This window comes from Salmo trutta, chromosome 15, assembly GCF_901001165.1.
Source record: "Salmo trutta chromosome 15, fSalTru1.1, whole genome shotgun sequence".
In the NCBI taxonomy this organism is placed as follows: domain Eukaryota; kingdom Metazoa; phylum Chordata; class Actinopteri; order Salmoniformes; family Salmonidae; genus Salmo; species Salmo trutta.
In genome coordinates this window covers 621198-644010 of record NC_042971.1, presented here as the reverse complement: position 1 = coordinate 644010, position 22813 = coordinate 621198, and the positions used below count along the sequence as shown (strand labels likewise).

General features: G+C 38.4%; 11 non-coding genes across 11 annotated transcripts; all 11 read right to left on the bottom strand.

Annotated features, from left to right (window-relative positions):
- Positions 1-1614: 1614 nt before the first annotated feature.
- Positions 1615-1687, bottom strand: trnav-uac (transfer RNA valine (anticodon UAC)). The gene has a single exon. It is a non-coding gene; the product is annotated as a tRNA-Val (tRNA).
- Positions 1688-2243: 556 nt separating this feature from the next.
- trnav-cac (transfer RNA valine (anticodon CAC)) lies at positions 2244-2316 on the bottom strand. The gene has a single exon. It is a non-coding gene; the product is annotated as a tRNA-Val (tRNA).
- Positions 2317-3093: 777 nt separating this feature from the next.
- Positions 3094-3166, bottom strand: trnav-aac (transfer RNA valine (anticodon AAC)). The gene has a single exon. It is a non-coding gene; the product is annotated as a tRNA-Val (tRNA).
- A 977-nt stretch (positions 3167-4143) lies between these two features.
- Positions 4144-4216, bottom strand: trnav-aac (transfer RNA valine (anticodon AAC)). Its single transcript has one exon. It is a non-coding gene; the product is annotated as a tRNA-Val (tRNA).
- A 984-nt stretch (positions 4217-5200) lies between these two features.
- Positions 5201-5273, bottom strand: trnav-uac (transfer RNA valine (anticodon UAC)). The gene has a single exon. It is a non-coding gene; the product is annotated as a tRNA-Val (tRNA).
- A 2040-nt stretch (positions 5274-7313) lies between these two features.
- Positions 7314-7386, bottom strand: trnaf-aaa (transfer RNA phenylalanine (anticodon AAA)). Its single transcript has one exon. It is a non-coding gene; the product is annotated as a tRNA-Phe (tRNA).
- A 777-nt stretch (positions 7387-8163) lies between these two features.
- Positions 8164-8236, bottom strand: trnav-uac (transfer RNA valine (anticodon UAC)). Its single transcript has one exon. It is a non-coding gene; the product is annotated as a tRNA-Val (tRNA).
- Positions 8237-16161: 7925 nt separating this feature from the next.
- On the bottom strand, positions 16162-16234 carry trnav-cac (transfer RNA valine (anticodon CAC)). Its single transcript has one exon. It is a non-coding gene; the product is annotated as a tRNA-Val (tRNA).
- Positions 16235-16368: 134 nt separating this feature from the next.
- trnav-aac (transfer RNA valine (anticodon AAC)) lies at positions 16369-16441 on the bottom strand. Its single transcript has one exon. It is a non-coding gene; the product is annotated as a tRNA-Val (tRNA).
- A 4564-nt stretch (positions 16442-21005) lies between these two features.
- Positions 21006-21078, bottom strand: trnav-uac (transfer RNA valine (anticodon UAC)). The gene has a single exon. It is a non-coding gene; the product is annotated as a tRNA-Val (tRNA).
- A 1191-nt stretch (positions 21079-22269) lies between these two features.
- Positions 22270-22342, bottom strand: trnav-uac (transfer RNA valine (anticodon UAC)). The gene has a single exon. It is a non-coding gene; the product is annotated as a tRNA-Val (tRNA).
- Positions 22343-22813: the final 471 nt, after the last annotated feature.

Below are 22813 nucleotides of genomic sequence, written 5' to 3'. Positions count from 1 at the left end.
ACTACTGCTACAATTTGCTACAAGGAGTAAACCGAATTTTACCGATATTCATGGCACCTATTCGAATTTCCAAAATAAGGCATTAACGAATTTCTCTGTTACCACTATGATACTTCTTGAATATGTCATTGAGCGTTGTTTCCGACCGGTTTCTAACCAAAGACTTTTCGCATGTGAAGCAAACGTGATAACCACTACACTACAGAAACTGCTGCTACAATTATCTTGCAAGGAGTAAACCGAATTTTACTGATATACATGGCACCTGATCAAATTTCCAAAATTAGGTATTTATGAAAATAACTATTCTCTGTTAAAAGTAAAGTACCTACTGCACGTGTTAAAGAGCACTGTTTCCGCCCGGTTTCGATCCAAGGACCTTTCGCGCGTTAAGCGAACGTGATAACCACTACACTACAGAAATGCTTCTGCAATTAGCTGCAAGGAGTAAACCGAATTTTACCGATATTCATGGCACGTATTCGAATTTCCAAAATAAGGCATGAACGAATTTCTCTGTTACCACTATGATACTTCTTGAATGTGTCATTGAGCGTTGTTTCCGACCGGTTTCGAACCAAAGACTTTTCGCTTGTGAAGCAAACGTGATAACCACTACACTACAGAAACTGCTGCTACATTTATCTACAAGGAGTAAACCGAATTTTACAGATATTCATGGCACGTATTCGAATTTCCAAAATACAGAATTTATGAAAATAACTATTCTCTGTTAAAAGTATAGTGCCTACTGCACGTGTCAAAGAGCACTGTTTCCACCCGGATTCGAACCGAGGACATTTCGCGTGTTAAGCAAACGTGATAATCACTACACTACAGAAACTGCTGCTACAGTTTGCTACAAGGAGTAAACCGAATTTTACAGATATTTATGGCACGTATTCGAATTTCCAAAGTAAGGCATCAATGAAATTCTCTGTTACCGCTATAGTACTTCTTGAATTTGTCAATGAGCGTTGTTTCCGCCCGGTTTCGAACCAGGGACCTTTCGCGTGTGAAGCAAACGAGATAACCACTACACTACAGAAACTGCTGCTACAATTATCTTGCAAGGAGTAAACCGAATTTTACTGATATACATGGCACGTGTTCAAATTTCCAAAATTAGGTATTTATGAAAATAACTATTCTCTGTTAAAAGTAAAGTACCTACTGCACGTGTTAAAGAGCACTGTTTCCGCACGGTTTCGGTCCGATGACCTTTCGCGTGTTAAGCGAACGTGATAACCACTACACTACAGAAACTGCTTCTACAATTAGCTGCAAGGAGTAAACCGAATTTTACCGATATTCATGGCACGTATTCTAATTTCCAAAATAAGGCATGAACAAATTTCTCTGTTACCACTATGATACTTCTTGAATGGGTCAATGAGCATTGTTTCCTCCCATTTTCGAACCAGGGACCTTTCGCGTGTGAATCAAACGTGATAACCACTACACTACAGTAACTGCTGCTACAATTATCTGCAAGGAGTAAACCGAATTTTACAGATATTCATGGCACGTATTCGAATTTCCAAAATACAGATTTTATGAAAATACCTTTTCTCTGTTAAAAGTACAGTACCTACTGCACGTGTCAAATAGCACTGTTTCCACCCGGTTTCGAACCGAGGACCTTTCGCGTGTAAAGCGAACGTGATAACCATTACACTACAGAAACTGCTGCTTGATTTTTCTGCAAGGAGTAAACCGAATTTTACAGATATTCATGGCACGTATTCGAATTTCCAAAATAAGGCATCAATGAAATTCTCTGTTACCGCTATAGTACTTCTTGAATGTGTCAATGAGCGTTGTTTCCACCCGGTTTCAAACCAGGGACCTTTCGCGTGTGAAGCAAATTTGATAACCACTACACTACAGAAACTGCTGCTACAATTATCTTGCAAGGAGTAAACCGAATTTTACTGATATTCATGGCACGTATTCGAATTTCCAAAATACAGAATTTATGAAAATAACTATTCTCTGTTAAAAGTATAGTGCCTACTGCACGTGTCAAAGAGCACTGTTTCCACCCAGATTCGAACCGAGGACATTTCGCGTGTTAAGCAAACGTGATAATCACTACACTACAGAAACTGCTGCTACAGTTTGCTACAAGGAGTAAACCGAATTTTACAGATATTTATGGCACGTATTCGAATTTCCAATATAAGGCATCAATGAAATTCTCTGTTACCGCTATAGTACTTCTTGAATTTGTCAATGAGCGTTGTTTCCGCCCGGTTTCGAACCAGGGACCTTTTGCGTGTGAAGCAAACGAGATAACCACTACACTACAGAAACTGCTGCTACAATTATCTGCAAGGAGTAAACCGAATTTTACAGATATTCATGGCACGCGTTCAAATTTCCAAAATAAGGCATTTATGAAAATAACTATTCTCTGTTAAAAGTAAAGTACCTACTGCACGTGTAAAAGAGCACTGTTTCCGCCCGGTTTCGAACAAAGGACTTTTCGGATGTGAAGCAAACGTGATAACAACTACACTACAGAAACTGCTGCTACATTTAGCTACAAGGAGTAAACCTAATTTTACAGATATTCATGGCACGTATTCGAATTTCCAAAATACAGAATTGATGAAAATAACTATTCTCTGTTAAAAGTACAGTACCTACTGCACGTGTCAAAGAGCACTGTTTCCGCCCGGATTCGAACCGAGGACCTTTCGCGTGTTAAGCAAACGTGATTACCACTACACTGCAGAAACTACTGCTACAATTTGCTACAAGGAGTAAACCGAATTTTACCGATATTCATGGCACGTATTCGAATTTCCAAAATAAGGCATTAACGAATTTCTCTGTTACCACTATGATACTTCTTGAATATGTCATTGAGCGTTGTTTCCGACCGGTTTCTAACCAAAGACTTTTCGCATGTGAAGCAAACGTGATAACCACTACACTACAGAAACTGCTGCTACAATTATCTTGCAAGGAGTAAACCGAATTTTACTGATATACATGGCACCTGATCAAATTTCCAAAATTAGGTATTTATGAAAATAACTATTCTCTGTTAAAAGTAAAGTACCTACTGCACGTGTTAAAGAGCACTGTTTCCGCCCGGTTTCGATCCAAGGACCTTTCGCGCGTTAAGCGAACGTGATAACCACTACACTACAGAAACTGCTTCTGCAATTAGCTGCAAGGAGTAAACCGAATTTTACCGATATTCATGGCACGTATTCGAATTTCCAAAATAAGGCATGAACGAATTTCTCTGTTACCACTATGATACTTCTTGAATGTGTCATTGAGCGTTGTTTCCGACCGGTTTCGAACCAAAGACTTTTCGCTTGTGAAGCAAACGTGATAACCACTACACTACAGAAACTGCTGCTACATTTATCTACAAGGAGTAAACCGAATTTTACAGATATTCATGGCACGTATTCGAATTTCCAAAATACAGAATTTATGAAAATAACTATTCTCTGTTAAAAGTATAGTGCCTACTGCACGTGTCAAAGAGCACTGTTTCCACCCGGATTCGAACCGAGGACATTTCGCGTGTTAAGCAAACGTGATAATCACTACACTACAGAAACTGCTGCTACAGTTTGCTACAAGGAGTAAACCGAATTTTACAGATATTTATGGCACGTATTCAAATTTCCAAAGTAAGGCATCAATGAAATTCTCTGTTACCGCTATAGTACTTCTTGAATTTGTCAATGAGCGTTGTTTCCGCCCGGTTTCGAACCAGGGACCTTTCGCGTGTGAAGCAAATGAGATAACCACTACACTACAGAAACTGCTGCTACAATTATCTTGCAAGGAGTAAACCGAATTTTACTGATATACATGGCACGTGTTCAAATTTCCAAAATTAGGTATTTATGAAAATAACTATTCTCTGTTAAAAGTAAAGTACCTACTGCACGTGTTAAAGAGCACTGTTTCCGCACGGTTTCGGTCCGATGACCTTTCGCGTGTTAAGCGAACGTGATAACCACTACACTACAGAAACTGCTTCTACAATTAGCTGCAAGGAGTAAACCGAATTTTACCGATATTCATGGCACGTATTCGAATTTCCAAAATAAGGCATTAACGAATTCCTCTGTTACCACTATGATACTTCTTAAATATGTCATTGAGCGTTGTTTCCGACCGGTTTCGAACCAAAGACCTTTCGCGTGTTAAGCGAACGTGATAACCACTACACTACAGAAACTGCTGCTACATTTTGCTACAAGGAGTAAACCGAATTTTACAGATATTCATGGCACGTATTCGAATTTCCAAAATACAGAATTTATGAAAATAACTATTCTCTGTTAAAAGTATAGTGCCTACTGCACGTGTCAAAGAGCACTGTTTCCACCCGGATTCGAACCGAGGACATTTCGCGTGTTAAGCAAACGTGATAATCACTACACTACAGAAACTGCTGCTACAGTTTGCTACAAGGAGTAAACCGAATTTTACAGATATTTATGGCACGTATTCGAATTTCCAAAGTAAGGCATCAATGAAATTCTCTGTTACCGCTATAGTACTTCTTGAATTTGTCAATGAGCGTTGTTTCCGCCCGGTTTCGAACCAGGGACCTTTCGCGTGTGAAGCAAACGAGATAACCACTACACTACAGAAACTGCTGCTACAATTATCTTGCAAGGAGTAAACCGAATTTTACTGATATACATGGCACGTGTTCAAATTTCCAAAATTAGGTATTTATGAAAATAACTATTCTCTGTTAAAAGTAAAGTACCTACTGCACGTGTTAAAGAGCACTGTTTCCGCACGGTTTCGGTCCGATGACCTTTCGCGTGTTAAGCGAACGTGATAACCACTACACTACAGAAACTGCTTCTACAATTAGCTGCAAGGAGTAAACCGAATTTTACCGATATTCATGGCACGTATTCTAATTTCCAAAATAAGGCATGAACAAATTTCTCTGTTACCACTATGATACTTCTTGAATGGGTCAATGAGCATTGTTTCCGCCCGTTTTCGAACCAGGGACCTTTCGCGTGTGAATCAAACGTGATAACCACTACACTACAGTAACTGCTGCTACAATTATCTGCAAGGAGTAAACCGAATTTTACAGATATTCATGGCACGTATTCGAATTTCCAAAATACAGATTTTATGAAAATACCTTTTCTCTGTTAAAAGTACAGTACCTACTGCACGTGTCAAATGGCACTGTTTCCACCCGGTTTCGAACCGAGGACCTTTCGCGTGTAAAGCGAACGTGATAACCACTACACTACAGAAACTGCTGCTTGATTTTTCTGCAAGGAGTAAACCGAATTTTACAGATATTCATGGCACGTATTCGAATTTCCAAAATAAGGCATCAATGAAATTCTCTGTTACCGCTATAGTACTTCTTGAATGTGTCAATGAGCGTTGTTTCCACCCGGTTTCAAACCAGGGACCTTTCGCGTGTGAAGCAAATTTGATAACCACTACACTACAGAAACTGCTGCTACAATTATCTTGCAAGGAGTAAACCGAATTTTACTGATATTCATGGCACGTATTCGAATTTCCAAAATACAGAATTTATGAAAATAACTATTCTCTGTTAAAAGTATAGTGCCTACTGCACGTGTCAAAGAGCACTGTTTCCATCCGGATTCGAACCGAGGACATTTCGCGTGTTAAGCAAACGTGATAATCACTACACTACAGAAACTGCTGCTACAGTTTGCTACAAGGAGTAAACCGAATTTTACAGATATTTATGGCACGTATTCGAATTTCCAAAATAAGGCATCAATGAAATTCTCTGTTACCGCTATAGTACTTCTTGGATTTGTCAATGAGCATTGTTTCCGCCCGGTTTCGAACCAGGGACCTTTCGCGTGTGAAGCAAACGAGATAACCACTACACTACAGAAACTGCTGCTACAATTATCTGCAAGGAGTAAACCGAATTTTACAGATATTCATGGCACGCGTTCAAATTTCCAAAATAAGGCATTTATGAAAATAACTATTCTCTGTTAAAAGTAAAGTACCTACTGCACGTGTAAAAGAGCACTGTTTCCGCCCGGTTTCGAACAAAGGACTTTTCGGATGTGAAGCAAACGTGATAACAACTACACTACAGAAACTGCTGCTACATTTAGCTACAAGGAGTAAACCGAATTTTACAGATATTCATGGCACGTATTCGAATTTCCAAAATACAGAATTGATGAAAATAACTATTCTCTGTTAAAAGTACAGTACCTACTGCACGTGTCAAAGAGCACTGTTTCCGCCCGGATTCGAACCGAGGACCTTTCGCGTGTTAAGCAAACGTGATTACCACTACACTGCAGAAACTACTGCTACAATTTGCTACAAGGAGTAAACCGAATTTTACCGATATTCATGGCACGTATTCGAATTTCCAAAATAAGGCATTAACGAATTTCTCTGTTACCACTATGATACTTCTTGAATATGTCATTGAGCGTTGTTTCCGACCGGTTTCTAACCAAAGACTTTTCGCATGTGAAGCAAACGTGATAACCACTACACTACAGAACCTGCTGCTACATTTATCTACAAGGATTAAACCGAATTTTACAGATATTCATGGCACGTATTCGAATTTCCAAAATACAGAATTTATGAAAATAACTATTCTCTGTTAAAAGTATAGTGCCTACTGCACGTGTCAAAGAGCACTGTTTCCACCCGGTTTTGATCCGAGGACTTTTCGCGTGTTAAGCGAACGTGATAACCACTACACTACAGAAACTGCTGCTACATTTAGCTACGAGGAGGAAACCGAATTTTACTGATATTCATGGCACGTATTGGAATTTCCAAAATACAGAATTTATGAAAATAACTATTCTCTGTTAAAAGTATAGTACCTACTGCACGTGTCAAAGAGCACTGTTTCCACCCGGTTTCGATCCGAGGACTTTTCGCGTGTTAAGTGAACGTGATAACCACTACACTACAGAAACTGCTGGTGCAATTAGCTGCAAGGAGTAAACCGAATTTTACCGATATTCATGGCACGTATTCGAATTTCCAAAATAAGTCATTAATGAATTTCTCTGTTATCACTATGATACTTCTTGAATGTGTCTATTAGCGTTGTTTCCGCCGGGTTTTGAACCAGGGACTTTTCACGTGTGAAGCACACATGATAACCACTACACTACAGAAACTGCTGCTACAATTATCTGCAAGGAGTGAACCGAATTTTACAGATATTCATGGCACGCATTAAACTACCAAAATTAGGCATTTATGAAAATAACTTTTCTCTGTTAAAAGTACAGTACCTTACTGGACGTGTCAAAGAGCACTGTTTCCACCCGGTTTCGAACCGAGGACCTTTCGCGTTTTAAGCAAACGTGATAACCACTACACTACAGAGACTGCTGCTACATTTTGCTACAAGGAGTAAACCGAATTTTACAGATATTCATGGCACGTATTAGAATTTCCAAAATACAGAATTTATGAAAATAACTTTTCTCTGTTAAAACTACAGTGCCTACTGCACGTGTCAAAGAGAACTGTTTCCACCCGGTTTTGAACCGAGGACCTTTCGCATCCTCGGTTCGACGTGATAACCACTACACTACAGAAACTGCTTCTACAATTACCTGCAAGGAGTAAACCGAATTTTACCGATATTCATGGCACGTATTCGAATTTCCAAAATAAGGCATTAACGAATTTCTCTGTTACCACTATGATACTTCTTGAATGTGTCATTGAGCGTTGTTTCCGACCGGTTTCGAACCAAGGACTTTTCGCATGTGAAGCAAACGTGATAACCACTACACTACAGAAACTGCTGCTACATTTATCTACAAGGAGTAAACCGAATTTTACAGATATTCATGGCACGTATTTGAATTTCCAAAATACATAATTTATGAAAATAACTATTCTCTGTTAAAAGTACAGTACCTACTGCACGTGTCAAAGAGCACAGTTTCTACCCGGTTTTGATCCCAGGACCTTTTGCGTGTTAAGCGAACGTGATAACCACTACAGTACAGAAACTGCTGCTACAATTAGCTGCAAGGAGTAAACCAAATTTTACAGATATTCATGGCACGTATTCGAATTTCCAAAATACAGAATTTATGAAAATAACTTTTCTCTGTTAAAAGCACAGTACCTACTGCACGTGTCAAATAGCACTGTTTCCACCCGGATTCGAACCGAGGACCTTTCGCTTGTAAAGCAAACGTGATAACCACTACACTACAGAAACTGCTGCTACAATTATCTTGCAAGGAGTAAACCGAATTTTACTGATATACATGGCACGTGTTCAAATTTCCAAAAATTAGGTATTTATGAAAATAACTATTCTCTGTTAAAAGTACAGTACCTACTGCACGTGTCAAAGATCACTGTTTCCGCCCGGTTTCGAACCGAGGACTTTTTGCGTGTTAAGCGAACGTGATAACCACTACACTACAGAAACTGCTGCTACAGTTAGCTACGAGGAGGATACCGAATTTTACAGATATTCATGGCACGTATTCGAATTTCCAAAATAAGGCATCAATGAAATTCTCTGTTACCGCTTTTGTACTTCTTGAATTTGTCAATGAGCGTTGTTTCCACCCGGTTTCAAACCAGGGACCTTTCGCGTGTGAAGCAAACGTGATAACACTACACTACAGAAACTGCTGCTACAATTGTCTGCAAGGAGTAAACCGAATTTTACTGATATTCATGGCATGTGTTCAAATTTCCAAAATTAGGTATTTATGAAAATAATTATTCTCTGTTAAAAGTATAGTACCTACTGCACGTGTTAAAGAGCACTGTTTCCACCCGTTTTTCGAACCGAGGACATTTCGCGTGTAAAGCGAACGTGATAACCACTAGACTACAGAAACTGCTGCTTGATTTTTCTGCAAAATGTAAACCAAATTTTACAGATATTCATGGCACGTATTCGAATTTCCAAAATAAGGCATTTATGAAAATAATTATTCTCTGTTTAAAGTACAGTACCTACTGTATATGTCAAAGAGCACTGTTTCTGCCCGGTTTCAATCCGAGGACCTTTCGCGTGTAAAGCGAATGTGATAACCACTACAGTACAGAAACTGCTGGTACAATTAGCTGCAAGGAGTAAACCGAATTTTAAAGATATTCATGGCACGTATTCGAATTTCCAAAATAAGGCACTAATGAAATTCTCTGTTACCATTACGGTACTTCTTGAATTTGTCAATGAGCGTTGTTTCCGCCTGGTTTTGAACCAGGGACCTTTCGCGTGTTTTTTATTTTTTTTATTTTTTTTTATTATCAAAAATGTTTGTTTACAATATTTACAGTACAATCTACTGTTTACAGTACAATCCACAGAGAACAATACAGAAGACACTAGACTAACAGAAGCTGGTGAACAATTCACCCCCTATCAAATTCAAGGGACCCAATGAAAAACAAAGTAAATATCAAAACAGTGCTTTCAAAAATTATAAGTGATACCTCCACTCTCCTCTCGTGAAATTAACCCACTCCCTTCAACAAAAGATTAATCAAAATGTTCCATCCCATAATTAAACAACATATCTATGTGTTTACTGAACAGTGCTATAAAGATACTCCACACCTGAACCCTCTTTCTGTCAAAAGAAACATAATTCCTCCTACAAAAAATAGCATACCTCACAAAACTCAAAACCATATTCAACAAACACACATTAACACCCTCACATTTACCAGACACTCCAAATAACAAAAGTTCCTCCCACGCATACTTTTTCACGAAATCTCCCCCCCCAGTTTCTACATAACATTTCCTTAACTTTACAAAAAAAATATTTTAAATCCTCACATTCTATAAACAAATGCATTAGAGTTTCCGGGAAACGTCCACATACATCGCATTCCCTTTCTATCTCACCATTAATTTGCTTTAACACCACCTTTGTAAATATTCTATTATGTCTTAATTTGAAATCATTATTTTCACACTCCTTACTATTATATTTTACATTTAAATTTTCCCATATCTTTTTTTCATCTAATTCCGGAAAAACTACTTTCCATAATTTCTCAGCAGCCGGCCTTCTACACACTTTTCCTACCATTATTCTATACAATCTTTTCACTGGTATACTAGATAAATGTACTTTCTTCTTACTGCTACCAATGAACAAATTAGGAAATACAAATAAATCTTCTCTTTCAACTTCACTATTTATTAAATCAACCCATTCTCTTGGTATACTATTCTGTATCTTGTTATACATATTATTCACTGTTCCCCTTCCCACCTCTTCATCCCATTCATTGATTATGTCAAAAATAGCTTCCCCAGGTAAAAACCCTGGAATTACCTCATATGTATAATCTTTTATTTGCCGTAGACCTGCACTCATAAATACTTTATTATACAAAACTTTTTCTTTGTTCTTGATTTTCTCATTCAGAAATATAGGTTGATTCATAATCAGGTCAATATGTCCACATTCATAATATACATTAGGCAACAACTCTGCCCATGCATTTAGCACCTCTTTATAAAAATCTGGTACCTTTTCAAACATTGCCCTTTTAAGCCCCATCAATAAACCATTATCCTCACAACCACCACTCTCCTCTAAGTAGACTTTAAAGAAGTGTTTCCAGCCATAATCTTCACTGTCATACAAATATTTCTTTACTGTTTTTATCCTAATAGCTTTTCTTTTGACATCTAAATCTACAAGTTTTAAACCTCCATCCACATAGTCAGCAATCAATGTTTTCTGAGCTATTCTCACTCCTTTACCATCCCATATAAAATTTGACACCACATTATTCAATTCATTTAGGACCCACTCCGGCATGTCCAGGACTCCCAAAACATACACAAATTTGGATAATACCAAAGCATTTGCAACAATTACTTTCCCTTGTAACTTAAGTTTTCTATTTTTCCAGAAATTCAACGTTAGCTTGACTTTATTAAGGATCCCAGTCCAAGTTATATCTTTTGCCTCTTTCTCCTTTACACCAATGTTTACTCCCAGCACTTTAATAAAATCCTTTGCGCTCTTGAATGGAATCTCACACCCTTTTACATTGATATCCCCAACAAACATTATTTCAGTCTTCTCTATATTAACTTTAGCACCCGATGCCTTGCCATATATATCTATGATTTCCATAATGCTTCCAATACTTTCTATGTCCTTCACAGTACAAGTAGTGTCATCAGCATACTGATGTACAACACTGACACCGCCACCTGGGATTCCAACACCCCTTACTTCTTTATTACTATTTATCAATGTAGCTAACGGTTCTGTAGAAACACTGTACAGCAGAGCTGACAAAGGACAACCCTGCCTTACTGACCTCTCCACAGGGAAAGTATCTGTTAACACTCCGTTACATTTCACACAACTTTTAGCCCCACTATACAACAGGTTGATCCAAGATACAAACTTTCGCCCAAACCCAAACCTCTCCATAGTTTGTAATAAAAAGCTGTGCTCCACTCTATCAAAAGCTTTGTTAAAATCCAAACTTAAAACTATACCACCTTCATTTTTCATTTGATTAACAACATCCCTAATTGTACAAATTACATCTGCAATATCTCTTCCAGGTATGCCGTAGGCTTGTGTTGATTCAATAATACTCCCAATCACCTTTTTCATCCTATTCGCTAACACTTTAGTCAGTATCTTATAGTCCGAATTTAGAAGGCTAATAGGCCTATAATTTTCTAACTTTAATCTACTGCCCCTATTTTTGAATAAGATCGTTAACATTCCAGTTGACATAGACTCAGGGATTTCCTTATTCTCTTCCATATAATGAAACACCCTCACTAAAATGGGTGCCAAAATATCTACAAAGACTTTATAGAACTCATTTGTTAAACCGTCCAAACCCGGACTTTTATTACCTTGCGTGCTAACAATTGCTTCCTTGATTTCCATAATCGAAATCTCTTCATCACACATCATTCTCTCTGCCTGCGATACTTTGGCACTAATTGTATCCAACACTTTTACAACACACACTTTATCTACATCATTCTTTTTGTAAAGATTTCTGTAAAAGTTTTCAACTGTCTCTAAGATCCCAACAAAATCGTTTACCTTTACACCTCTTTCATCTTCCAACTCTACAATGTAACTCTTAGTTTGTTTTCTTTTTTCCAGACCCCAAAAAAAGGATGTACATTTCTCTCCCTCCAAAGCGTACTGTGCCCTGCTCCTAACAATAGCACCCAAACATTTCTTTTTTTCATAACTACCCAGCTCTGCATGGATTTTCAAATAATTCACAACATCATAGTCTGGATCCGTATCAGCCTTTTCAAGTTCATGCAACATCCTATTCCTAAGCATTATTTCTTTCTGCTTATCTAACCGGTTATGATTTTTTGCGTACCTAATACTCCTATTTTTTACTTTTACTTTCACTTCCTCCCACCATAAACACACATTCTCTTTTAACAGTACATTAGACATTTCATCATTAATACATTCAACAATTTCATTTCTATATCCTTCCTCCTTTAACAGACTGGCATTTAAACACCATACACCTCCCCCTCTCCTCTCCACACCAAAACCCATTTCAAATGACATTACTGCATGATCACTATATGCTGTGAAGGTATATGACACCTTCTTAACAGTCTGCACCAATTCTTGTTTTGCTAGACATAAATCAATTCTGCTTTGTTTTAATTCCTTTAGAACCACCTGCCTTCTAGAGAATACTCTTCTGTTTGGATTTTCAGCCCTCCATATATCTACTAGATTCTCCTCATTCATAAGTTTCCATAATGCATTTCTAGAAGAGTCATATCTGAATTTAGCACAACTAGAGGCATCCATTCTACTACACCTCACATTAAAATCTCCTATCAGTATACAGTTTTCTGAGCACAGTGTTTTTAATTTGTGAAACATTTCTCTCCTTTCAGATTCAATATTTGAAGCATAAACATTAATTAAACGAAAAACTACATTTTGAACTTCAAATTCAATTACAATAAGTCTACCATCATTGTCAGCATATATTTGTTTTACATTCTGCACCACATCATTTTTTATCAAAATAGCCACACCACATGTTTTATCTCCTCCATGACTACAAAAAATTAAATCAGACCATTTACTCTTAATCTCCTGCATTTTGGATTCTGTCCAATTGGTCTCTTGAAAACACAACATGTCTGCCTTAACAGACACTAATACCTGCTCAAATTTTCTCATGTTTCTCAAACTGTTACCGTTTAGGGATGCGACTAAAATCATTATTAATGTTTGCAGAAGTATAATCAGAGTCAAACAAGTCCTTTCAAATCCTACTTTTTCTTTTTTCCAAATCCCATCATCTCCCTGGTTTTCGACAATGACCTCTTATTTTTTACAAACAACTGAAGATCCTCACCATCTATTTCATCATCCGTCTCTTTATTTGGATTTTTTGGGGGGAGCGGCTGTGAAGCCTTTTGAAAAGTGCGCTTTAACAGTGCCCGTGACTTCAGTGGACCCAACCCACTCTTTGGTGTAATTCTCACACAGGCTTAAAGCTGGCTCAGGCACCTGAGAAGCACCTTGCACCATCTCCACCTGTGTATGTATTTCACCCATCATGTGCTGCTGTTCCACCTTGTCAGCAGCAGAGACTAAAACCCCGTCTCGTGCTTTGCCATAAGACATTACAGGCTCTTCAAGCTTATCTGCCATTGTCTCTGGAGTCACACTCTCCATGTCACTCTCATCCTCTCTCTCCATCGGCACACTCCCCTCCCCTTCCTCAGACGTGAGGTCCATTGTTTGCAAAAGTAAGTGATCTTCTCCCTTATTACAGCTACATCTAACTTTGGGTCTGTCACACATTTTGCACACATTTCCTATGTTCCGACATTCTCTGGCATAATGCCCTTGTTCACTACATTTGTGGCATGTGAATTCCGGACATTCCTTTAGTATGTGCCCCGGCTGAATACATAATCTACATACCTTCACTTGATTGTCGTGGATTACACGAAAATATTCAAATCCCTCGACAGTGTTAAATTTGGTAGAATATGGCAAGGATTGCACATTGTCTGTAAACTTTACCTTGCAAAATCTCGTCCCATCTACAATGTCCGTTCCTGGCCACATCCTCCTCTTGATTGGCGTGGTCGCCTTCACATTCCAGCCTTTTAGTTTCTCTTCTATCTCCTCATCCGTAATGTATGCGGGCAAGTTCAAAAAGGACACCACCAGCTCATCGTTCCCTAATTCTTTAGCCATGATTTGACAGTTCTTTATCTTTAGCCCGTCTATTAGTCTTTCTTTTCCATTTACATGAGACATTGTTATTTCATACTTATTTCCGTCTTTCATTCGACATCCCAGTATTGCTCCGCAAACTTCCTTTATTCCTCTCAGCAATTCCATCGTTGTTATTTTCCCTTCTCCACTTATTTCCACGTTCACCGTCAGTTCCTTCTCATATGTTCTTTTTTTCAGTTCTTCGTTTAACATTCTGATTTCACTGTTGTCCTTTCTCGTCGTCGTTTGTATTCTTGATGTCGAAGCCATGTTGTCTGTCCGGTTATTTTAAGCAATATCCCCCAAACAGCTCACGCTGATGGGGGACAATAGCAAAAAAGTTTCACAGAAACTTCACTACAGTCACTCACAAACTTTCAAACTTATAAAGCAAATAGACCTCCAAAAACAACGATATTCTCTCTCAAGCACTCAGACACCTGCTTCTCTTCCACTTCTGAAACTCCAAAAAGGGGCGTGTGAAGCGAACGTGATAACCACTACACTACAGAAACTGATGCATGATTTTTCTGCAAGGAGTAAACCGAATTTTACAGATATTCATGACACGAATTCGAATTTCCAAAATACAGCATTAATGAAATTCTCTGTTACCGCAATAGTACTTCTTCAATGTGCGTTGTTTCCACCCGGATTCGAACCAGGGACCTTTCGCATGTGAAGCTAACGTGATGACCACTACACTACAGAAACTGCTGCAACACTTATCTGCAAGGAGTAAACCGAATTTTACTGATATTCATGGCACGTGTTCAAATTTCCAAAATTAGGTATTTATGAAAATAACTATTCTCTGTTAAAAGTATAGTACCTACTGCACGTGTTAAAGAGCACTGTTTCCACCCAGTTTCGAACCGAGGACATTTCGCATGTAAAGCGAACGTGATAACCACTAGACTACAGAAACTGCTGCTACAATTAGCTACAAGGAGTAAACCGAATTTTAAAGATATTCATGGCAGGTATTCAAATTTCCAAAATAAGGCACTAATGAAATTCTCTGTTACCACTACGGTACTTCTTGAATTTGTCAATGAGCGTTGTTTCCGCCTGGTTTCGAACCAGGGACCTTTCGCGTGTGAAGCAAACGTGATAATTTCTACACTACAGAAACTGCTGTTACATTTTGCTACAAGGAGTAAACCGAATTTTACAGATATTCATGGCGCGCGTTCAAATTTCCAAAATTAGGTATTTATGAAAATAACTATTCTCTGTTAAAAGTATAGTACCGACTGCACATGTCAAAGAGCACTGTTTCCACCCGGTTTCGAACCGAGGACATTTCGCATGTAAAGCGAACGTGATAACCACTAGACTACAGAAACTGCTGCTACAATTAGCTACAAGGAGTAAACCGAATTTTAAAGATATTCATGGCAGGTATTCAAATTTCCAAAATAAGGCACTAATGAAATTCTCTGTTACCACTACGGTACTTCTTGAATTTGTCAATGAGCGATTTTTCCGCCTGGTTTCGAACCAGGGACCTTTCGCATGTGAAGCAAACGTGATAATTACTACACTACAGAAACTGCTTTTACATTTTGCTACAAGGAGTAAACCGAATTTTACAGATATTCATGGCAAGTGTTCGAATTTCCAAAATAAGGTATTAATGAAATTCTCTGTTATCACTATGATACTTCTTGAATGTGTCAATGACCATTGTTTCCACACGGTTTCGAACCAGGGACCTTTCGCGTGTGAAGCAAACATGATAACCACTACACTACAGAAACTGCTGCTACAATTATCTGCAATGAGTAAACCGAATTTTACAGATATTCATGGCACGTATTCGAATTTCCAAATTAAGTCATTAATGAATTTCTCTGTTATCACTATGATACTTCTTGAATGTGTCAATTAGCGTTGTTTCCGCCTGGTTTCGAACCAGGGACCTTTCGCGTGTGAAGCGAACGTGATAACCACTACACTACAGAAACTGCTGCTACAATTATCTGCAAGGAGTAAACCGAATTTTACAGATATTCATGGCACGTATTCGAATTTCCAAAATTAGGCATTAATGAAATTCTCTGTTACCGTTATAGTACTTCTTGAATGTGTCAATGAGCATTGTTTCCGCCCGGTTTCGAACCTGGGACCTTTCGCGTGTTAAGCGAACGTGATAACCACTAGACTACAGAAACCGCTTCTACAATCATCTGCAAGGAGTAAACCGAATTTTACCGATATTCATGGCATGCGTTCAAATTTCCAAAATACAGAATTTATGAAAATAACTTTTCTCTGTTAAAAGTACAGTACCTACTGCACGTGTCAAAGAGCACTGTTTCCACCCGGTTGCGAACCGAGGACTTTTCGCGTCCTCGGTCCGACGTGATAACCACTAGACTACAGAAACTGCTGCTACAATTAGCTTCAAGGAGTAAACCGAATTTTAAAGATATTCATGGCACTTATTCAAATTTCCAAAATAAGGCATTAACGAATTTCTCTGTTACCACTATGATACTTCTTGAATGTGTCAATGAGCGTTGTTTCCGCCCGGTTTCGAACCAAGGACTTTTAGGATGTGAAGCAAACGTGATAACAACTACACTACAGAAACTGCTGCTACATTTAGCTACAAGGAGTAAACCGAATTTTACAGATATTCATGGCACGTATTCGAATTTCCAAAATAAGGCATTAACAAATTACTCTGTTACCACTATGATACTTCTTGAATGTGTCATTGAGCGTGGTTTCCGACCGGTTTCGAACCAAAGACTTTTCGCATGTGAAGCAAACGTGATAACCACTAGACTACAGAAACTGCTGCTACAATTAGCTACAAGGAGTAAACCGAATTTTAAAGATATTCATGGCAGGTATTCGAATTTCCAAAATAAGGCACTAATGAAATTCTCTGTTACCACTACGGTACTTCTTGAATTTGTCAATGAGCGTTGTTTCCGCCTGGTTTCGAACCAAGGACCTTTCGCGTGTGAAGCAAACGTGATAATTACTACACTACAGAAACTGCTGTTACATTTTGCTACAAGGAGTAAACCAAATTTTACAGATATTCATGGCACGTATTCGAATTTCCAAAATGGGGCATTAACTAATTTCTCTGTTACCACTATGATACTTCTTGAATGTGTCATTGAGCGTGGTTTCCGACCGGTTTCGAACCAAAGACTTTTCGCATGTGAAGCAAACGTGATAACCACTAGACTACAGAAACTGCTGCTACAATTAGCTTCAAGGTGTAAACCGAATTTTAAAGATATTCATGGCACTTATTCAAATTTCCAAAATAAGGCATTAACGAATTTCTCTGTTACCACTATGATACTTCTTGAATGTGTCAATGAGCGTTGTTTCCGCCCGGTTTCAAACCAAGGACTTTTCGGATGTGAAGCAAACGTGATAACAACTACACTACAGAAACTGCTGCTACATTTAGCTACAAGGAGTAAACCGAATTTTACAGATATTCATGGCACGTATTCGAATTTCCAAAATACAGAATTTACGAAATTAACTATTCTCTGTTTAAAGTATAGTACCTACTGCACGTGTTAAAGAGCACTGTTTCCACCCGTTTTTCAAACCGAGGACATTTCGCATGTAAAGCGAACGTGATAACCACTAGACTACAGAAACCGCTTCTACAATTATCTTCAAGGAGTAAACCGAATTTTACCGATATTCATGGCATGCGTTCAAATTTCCAAAATACAGAATTTATGAAAATAACTTTTCTCTGTTAAAAGTACAGTACCTACTGCACGTGTCAAAGAGCACTGTTTCCACCCGGTTGCGAACCGAGGACTTTTCGCGTCCTCGGTCCGACGTGATAACCACTAGACTACAGAAACTGCTGCTACAATTAGCTTCAAGGAGTAAACCGAATTTTAAAGATATTCATGGCACTTATTCAAATTTCCAAAATAAGGCATTAACGAATTTCTCTGTTACCACTATGATACTTCTTGAATGTGTCAATGAGCGTTGTTTCCGCCCGGTTTCGAACCAAGGACTTTTCGGATGTGAAGCAAACGTGATAACAACTACACTACAGAAACTGCTGCTACATTTAGCTACAAGGAGTAAACCGAATTTTACAGATATTCATGGCACGTATTCGAATTTCCAAAATAAGGCATTAACAAATTACTCTGTTACCACTATGATACTTCTTGAATGTGTCATTGAGCGTGGTTTCCGACCGGTTTCGAACCAAAGACTTTTCGCATGTGAAGCAAACGTGATAACCACTAGACTACAGAAACTGCTGCTACAATTAGCTTCAAGGAGTAAACCGAATTTTAAAGATATTCATGGCACTTATTCAAATTTCCAAAATAAGGCATTAACGAATTTCTCTGTTACCACTATGATACTTCTTGAATGTGTCAATGAGCGTTGTTTCCGCCCGGTTTCGAACCAAGGACTTTTCGGATGTGAAGCAAACGTGAAAACAACTACACTACAGAAACTGCTGCTACATTTAGCTACAAGGAGTAAACCGAATTTTACAGATATTCATGGCACGTATTCGAATTTCCAAAATACAGAATTTACGAAATTAACTATTCTCTGTTTAAAGTATAGTACCTACTGCACGTGTTAAAGAGCACTGTTTCCACCCGTTTTTCAAACCGAGGACATTTCGCATGTAAAGCGAACGTGATAACCACTAGACTACAGAAACTGCTTCTTGATTTTTCTGCAAGAAGTAAACCGAATTTTACAGATATTCATGGCACGTATTCGAATTTCCAAAATAAGGCATTTATGAAAATAACGATTCTCTGTTTAAAGTACATTACCTACTGCACGTGTTAAAAAGCACTGTTTCCTCCCGGTTTCGATCCGAGGACCTTTCGCGTGTTAAGCAAACGTGAAAACCACTACACTACAGAAACTGCTTCTACAATTAGCTGCAAGGAGTAAACTGAATTTTACAGATATTCATGGCACGTATTCGAATTTCCAAAATAAGGCATTAACGAATTTCTCTGTTAACACTATGATACTTCTTGAATGTGTCATTGAGCGTTGTTTCCGACCGGTTTCGAACCGAGGACCTTTCGCGTGTTAAGCAAACATGATAACCACTACACTACAGAAACTGCTGCTACAGTTTGCTACAAGGAGTAAACCGAATTTTACAGATATTCATGGCACGTATTCGAATTTCCAAAATACAGAATTTATGAAAATAACTATTCTCTGTTAAAAGTACAGTACCTACTGCACATGTCAAAGAGCACTGTTTCTACCCGGTTTTGATCCGAGGACCTTTTGCGTGTTAAGCGAACGTGATAACCACTACAGTACAGAAACTGCTGCTACATTTAGCTACAAGGAGTAAACCGAATTTTACTGATATTCATGGCACGTATACGAATTTCCAAAATACAAAATTTATGAAAATAACTATTCTCTGTTAAAAGTACAGTACCTACTGCACGTGTCAAAGAGCACTGTTTCTACCCGGTTTTGATCCGAGGACCTTTTGCGTGTTAAGCGAACGTGATAACTACTACAGTACAGAAACTGCTGCTACAATTATCTTTCAAGGAGTAAACCGAATTTTACTGATATACATGGCACGTGTTCAAATTTCCAAAATTAGGTATTTATGAAAATAACTATTCTCTGTTAAAAGTAAAGTACCTACTGCACGTTTTAAAAAGCACTGTTTCCTCCCGGTTTCGATCCGAGGACCTTTCGCGTGTTAAGCAAACGTGAAAACCACTACACTACAGAAACTGCTTCTACAATTAGCTGCAAGGAGTAAACTGAATTTTACAGATATTCATGGCACGTATTCGAATTTCCAAAATAAGGCATTAACGAATTTCTCTGTTAACACTATGATACTTCTTGAATGTGTCATTGAGCGTTGTTTCCGACCGGTTTCGAACCGAGGACCTTTCGCGTGTTAAGCAAACATGATAACCACTACACTACAGAAACTGCTGCTACAGTTTGCTACAAGGAGTAAACCGAATTTTACAGATATTCATGGCACGTATTCGAATTTCCAAAATACAGAATTTATGAAAATAACTATTCTCTGTTAAAAGTACAGTACCTACTGCACGTGTCAAAGAGCACTGTTTCTACCCGGTTTTGATCCGAGGACCTTTTGCGTGTTAAGCGAACGTGATAACCACTACAGTACAGAAACTGCTGCTACAATTATCTTTCAAGGAGTAAACCGAATTTTACTGATATACATGGCACGTGTTCAAATGTCCAAAATTAGGTATTTATGAAAATAAATATTCTCTGTTAAAAGTAAAGTACCTACTGCACGTGTTAAAAAGCACTGTTTCCTCCCGGTTTCGATCCGAGGACCTTTCGCGTGTTAAGCAAATGTGAAAACCACTACACTACAGAAACTGCTTCTACAATTAGCTGCAAGGAGTAAACTGAATTTTACAGATATTCATGGCACGTATTCGAATTTCCAAAATAAGGCATTAACGAATTTCTCTGTTAACACTATGATACTTCTTGAATGTGTCATTGAGCGTTGTTTCCGACCGGTTTCGAACCGAGGACCTTTCGCGTGTTAAGCAAACATGATAACCACTACACTACAGAAACTGCTGCTACAGTTTGCTACAAGGAGTAAACCGAATTTTACAGATATTCATGGCACGTATTCGAATTTCCTAAATACAGAATTTATGAAAATAACTTTTCTCTGTTAAAAGTGCAGTACCTACTGCACGTGTCAAAGAGCACTGTTTCCACCCGGTTTCGAACCGATGACCTTTCGCGTGTAAAGCGAACGTGATAACCACTACACTACAGAAACTGCTGCTAGAATTAGCTGCAAGGAGTAAACCGAATTTTACAGATATTCATGGCACGTATTCGAATTTCCAAAATAAGTCAGTAATGAAATTCTCTGTTACCGCTATAGTACTTCTTGAATGTGTCAATGAGCGTTGTTTCCACCCGGTTTCGAACCAGGGACCTTTCGCGTGTGACGCCAACGTGATAACCACTACATCACAGAAACTACTGCTACAATTAGCTGCAAGGAGTAAACTGAATTTTACAGATATTCATGGCACGTATTCGAATTTCCAAAATAAGGCATTAACGAATTTCTCTGTTAACACTATGATACTTCTTGAATGTGTCATTGAGCGTTGTTTCCGACCGGTTTCGAACCGAGGACCTTTCGCGTGTTAAGCAAACATGATAACCACTACACTACAGAAACTGCTGCTACAGTTTGCTACAAGGAGTAAACCGAATTTTACAGATATTCATGGCACGTATTCGAATTTCCAAAATACAGAATTTATGAAAATAACTATTCTCTGTTAAAAGTACAGTACCTACTGCACGTGTCAAAGAGCACTGTTTCTAACCGGTTTTGATCCGAGGACCTTTTGCGTGTTAAGCGAACGTGATAACCACTACAGTACAGAAACTGCTGCTACAATTATCTTTCAAGGAGTAAACCGAATTTTACTGATATACATGGCACGTGTTCAAATGTCCAAAATTAGGTATTTATGAAAATAACTATTCTCTGTTAAAAGTAAAGTACCTACTGCACGTGTTAAAAAGCACTGTTTCCTCCCGGTTTCGATCCGAGGACCTTTCGCGTGTTAAGCAAATGTGAAAACCACTACACTACAGAAACTGCTTCTACAATTAGCTGCAAGGAGTAAACTGAATTTTACAGATATTCATGGCACGTATTCGAATTTCCAAAATAAGGCATTAACGAATTTCTCTGTTAACACTATGATACTTCTTGAATGTGTCATTGAGCGTTGTTTCCGACCGGTTTCGAACCGAGGACCTTTCGCGTGTTAAGCAAACATGATAACCACTACACTACAGAAACTGCTGCTACAGTTTGCTACAAGGAGTAAACCGAATTTTACAGATATTCATGGCACGTATTCGAATTTCCTAAATACAGAATTTATGAAAATAACTTTTCTCTGTTAAAAGTGCAGTACCTACTGCACGTGTCAAAGAGCACTGTTTCCACCCGGTTTCGAACCGATGACCTTTCGCGTGTAAAGCGAACGTGATAACCACTACACTACAGAAACTGCTGCTAGAATTAGCTGCAAGGAGTAAACCGAATTTTACAGATATTCATGGCACGTATTCGAATTTCCAAAATAAGTCAGTAATGAAATTCTCTGTTACCGCTATAGTACTTCTTGAATGTGTCAATGAGCGTTGTTTCCACCCGGTTTCGAACCAGGGACCTTTCGCGTGTGACGCCAACGTGATAACCACTACATCACAGAAACTACTGCTACAATTAGCTGCAAGGAGTAAATCGAATTTTAAAGATATTCACGGAACGTATTCGAATTTCCAAAATAAGGGATTCATGAAATTCTCTGTGGTACTAATTGAATGTGTCAATGAGAGTTGTTTCCACCCGGTTTCGAACCAGGGACCTTTCGTGTGTGAAGCTAACGTGATAACAACTACACTACAGAAACTGCTGCTAGAATTAGCTGCAAGGAGTAAACCGAATTTTACAGATATTCATGGCACGTATTCGAATT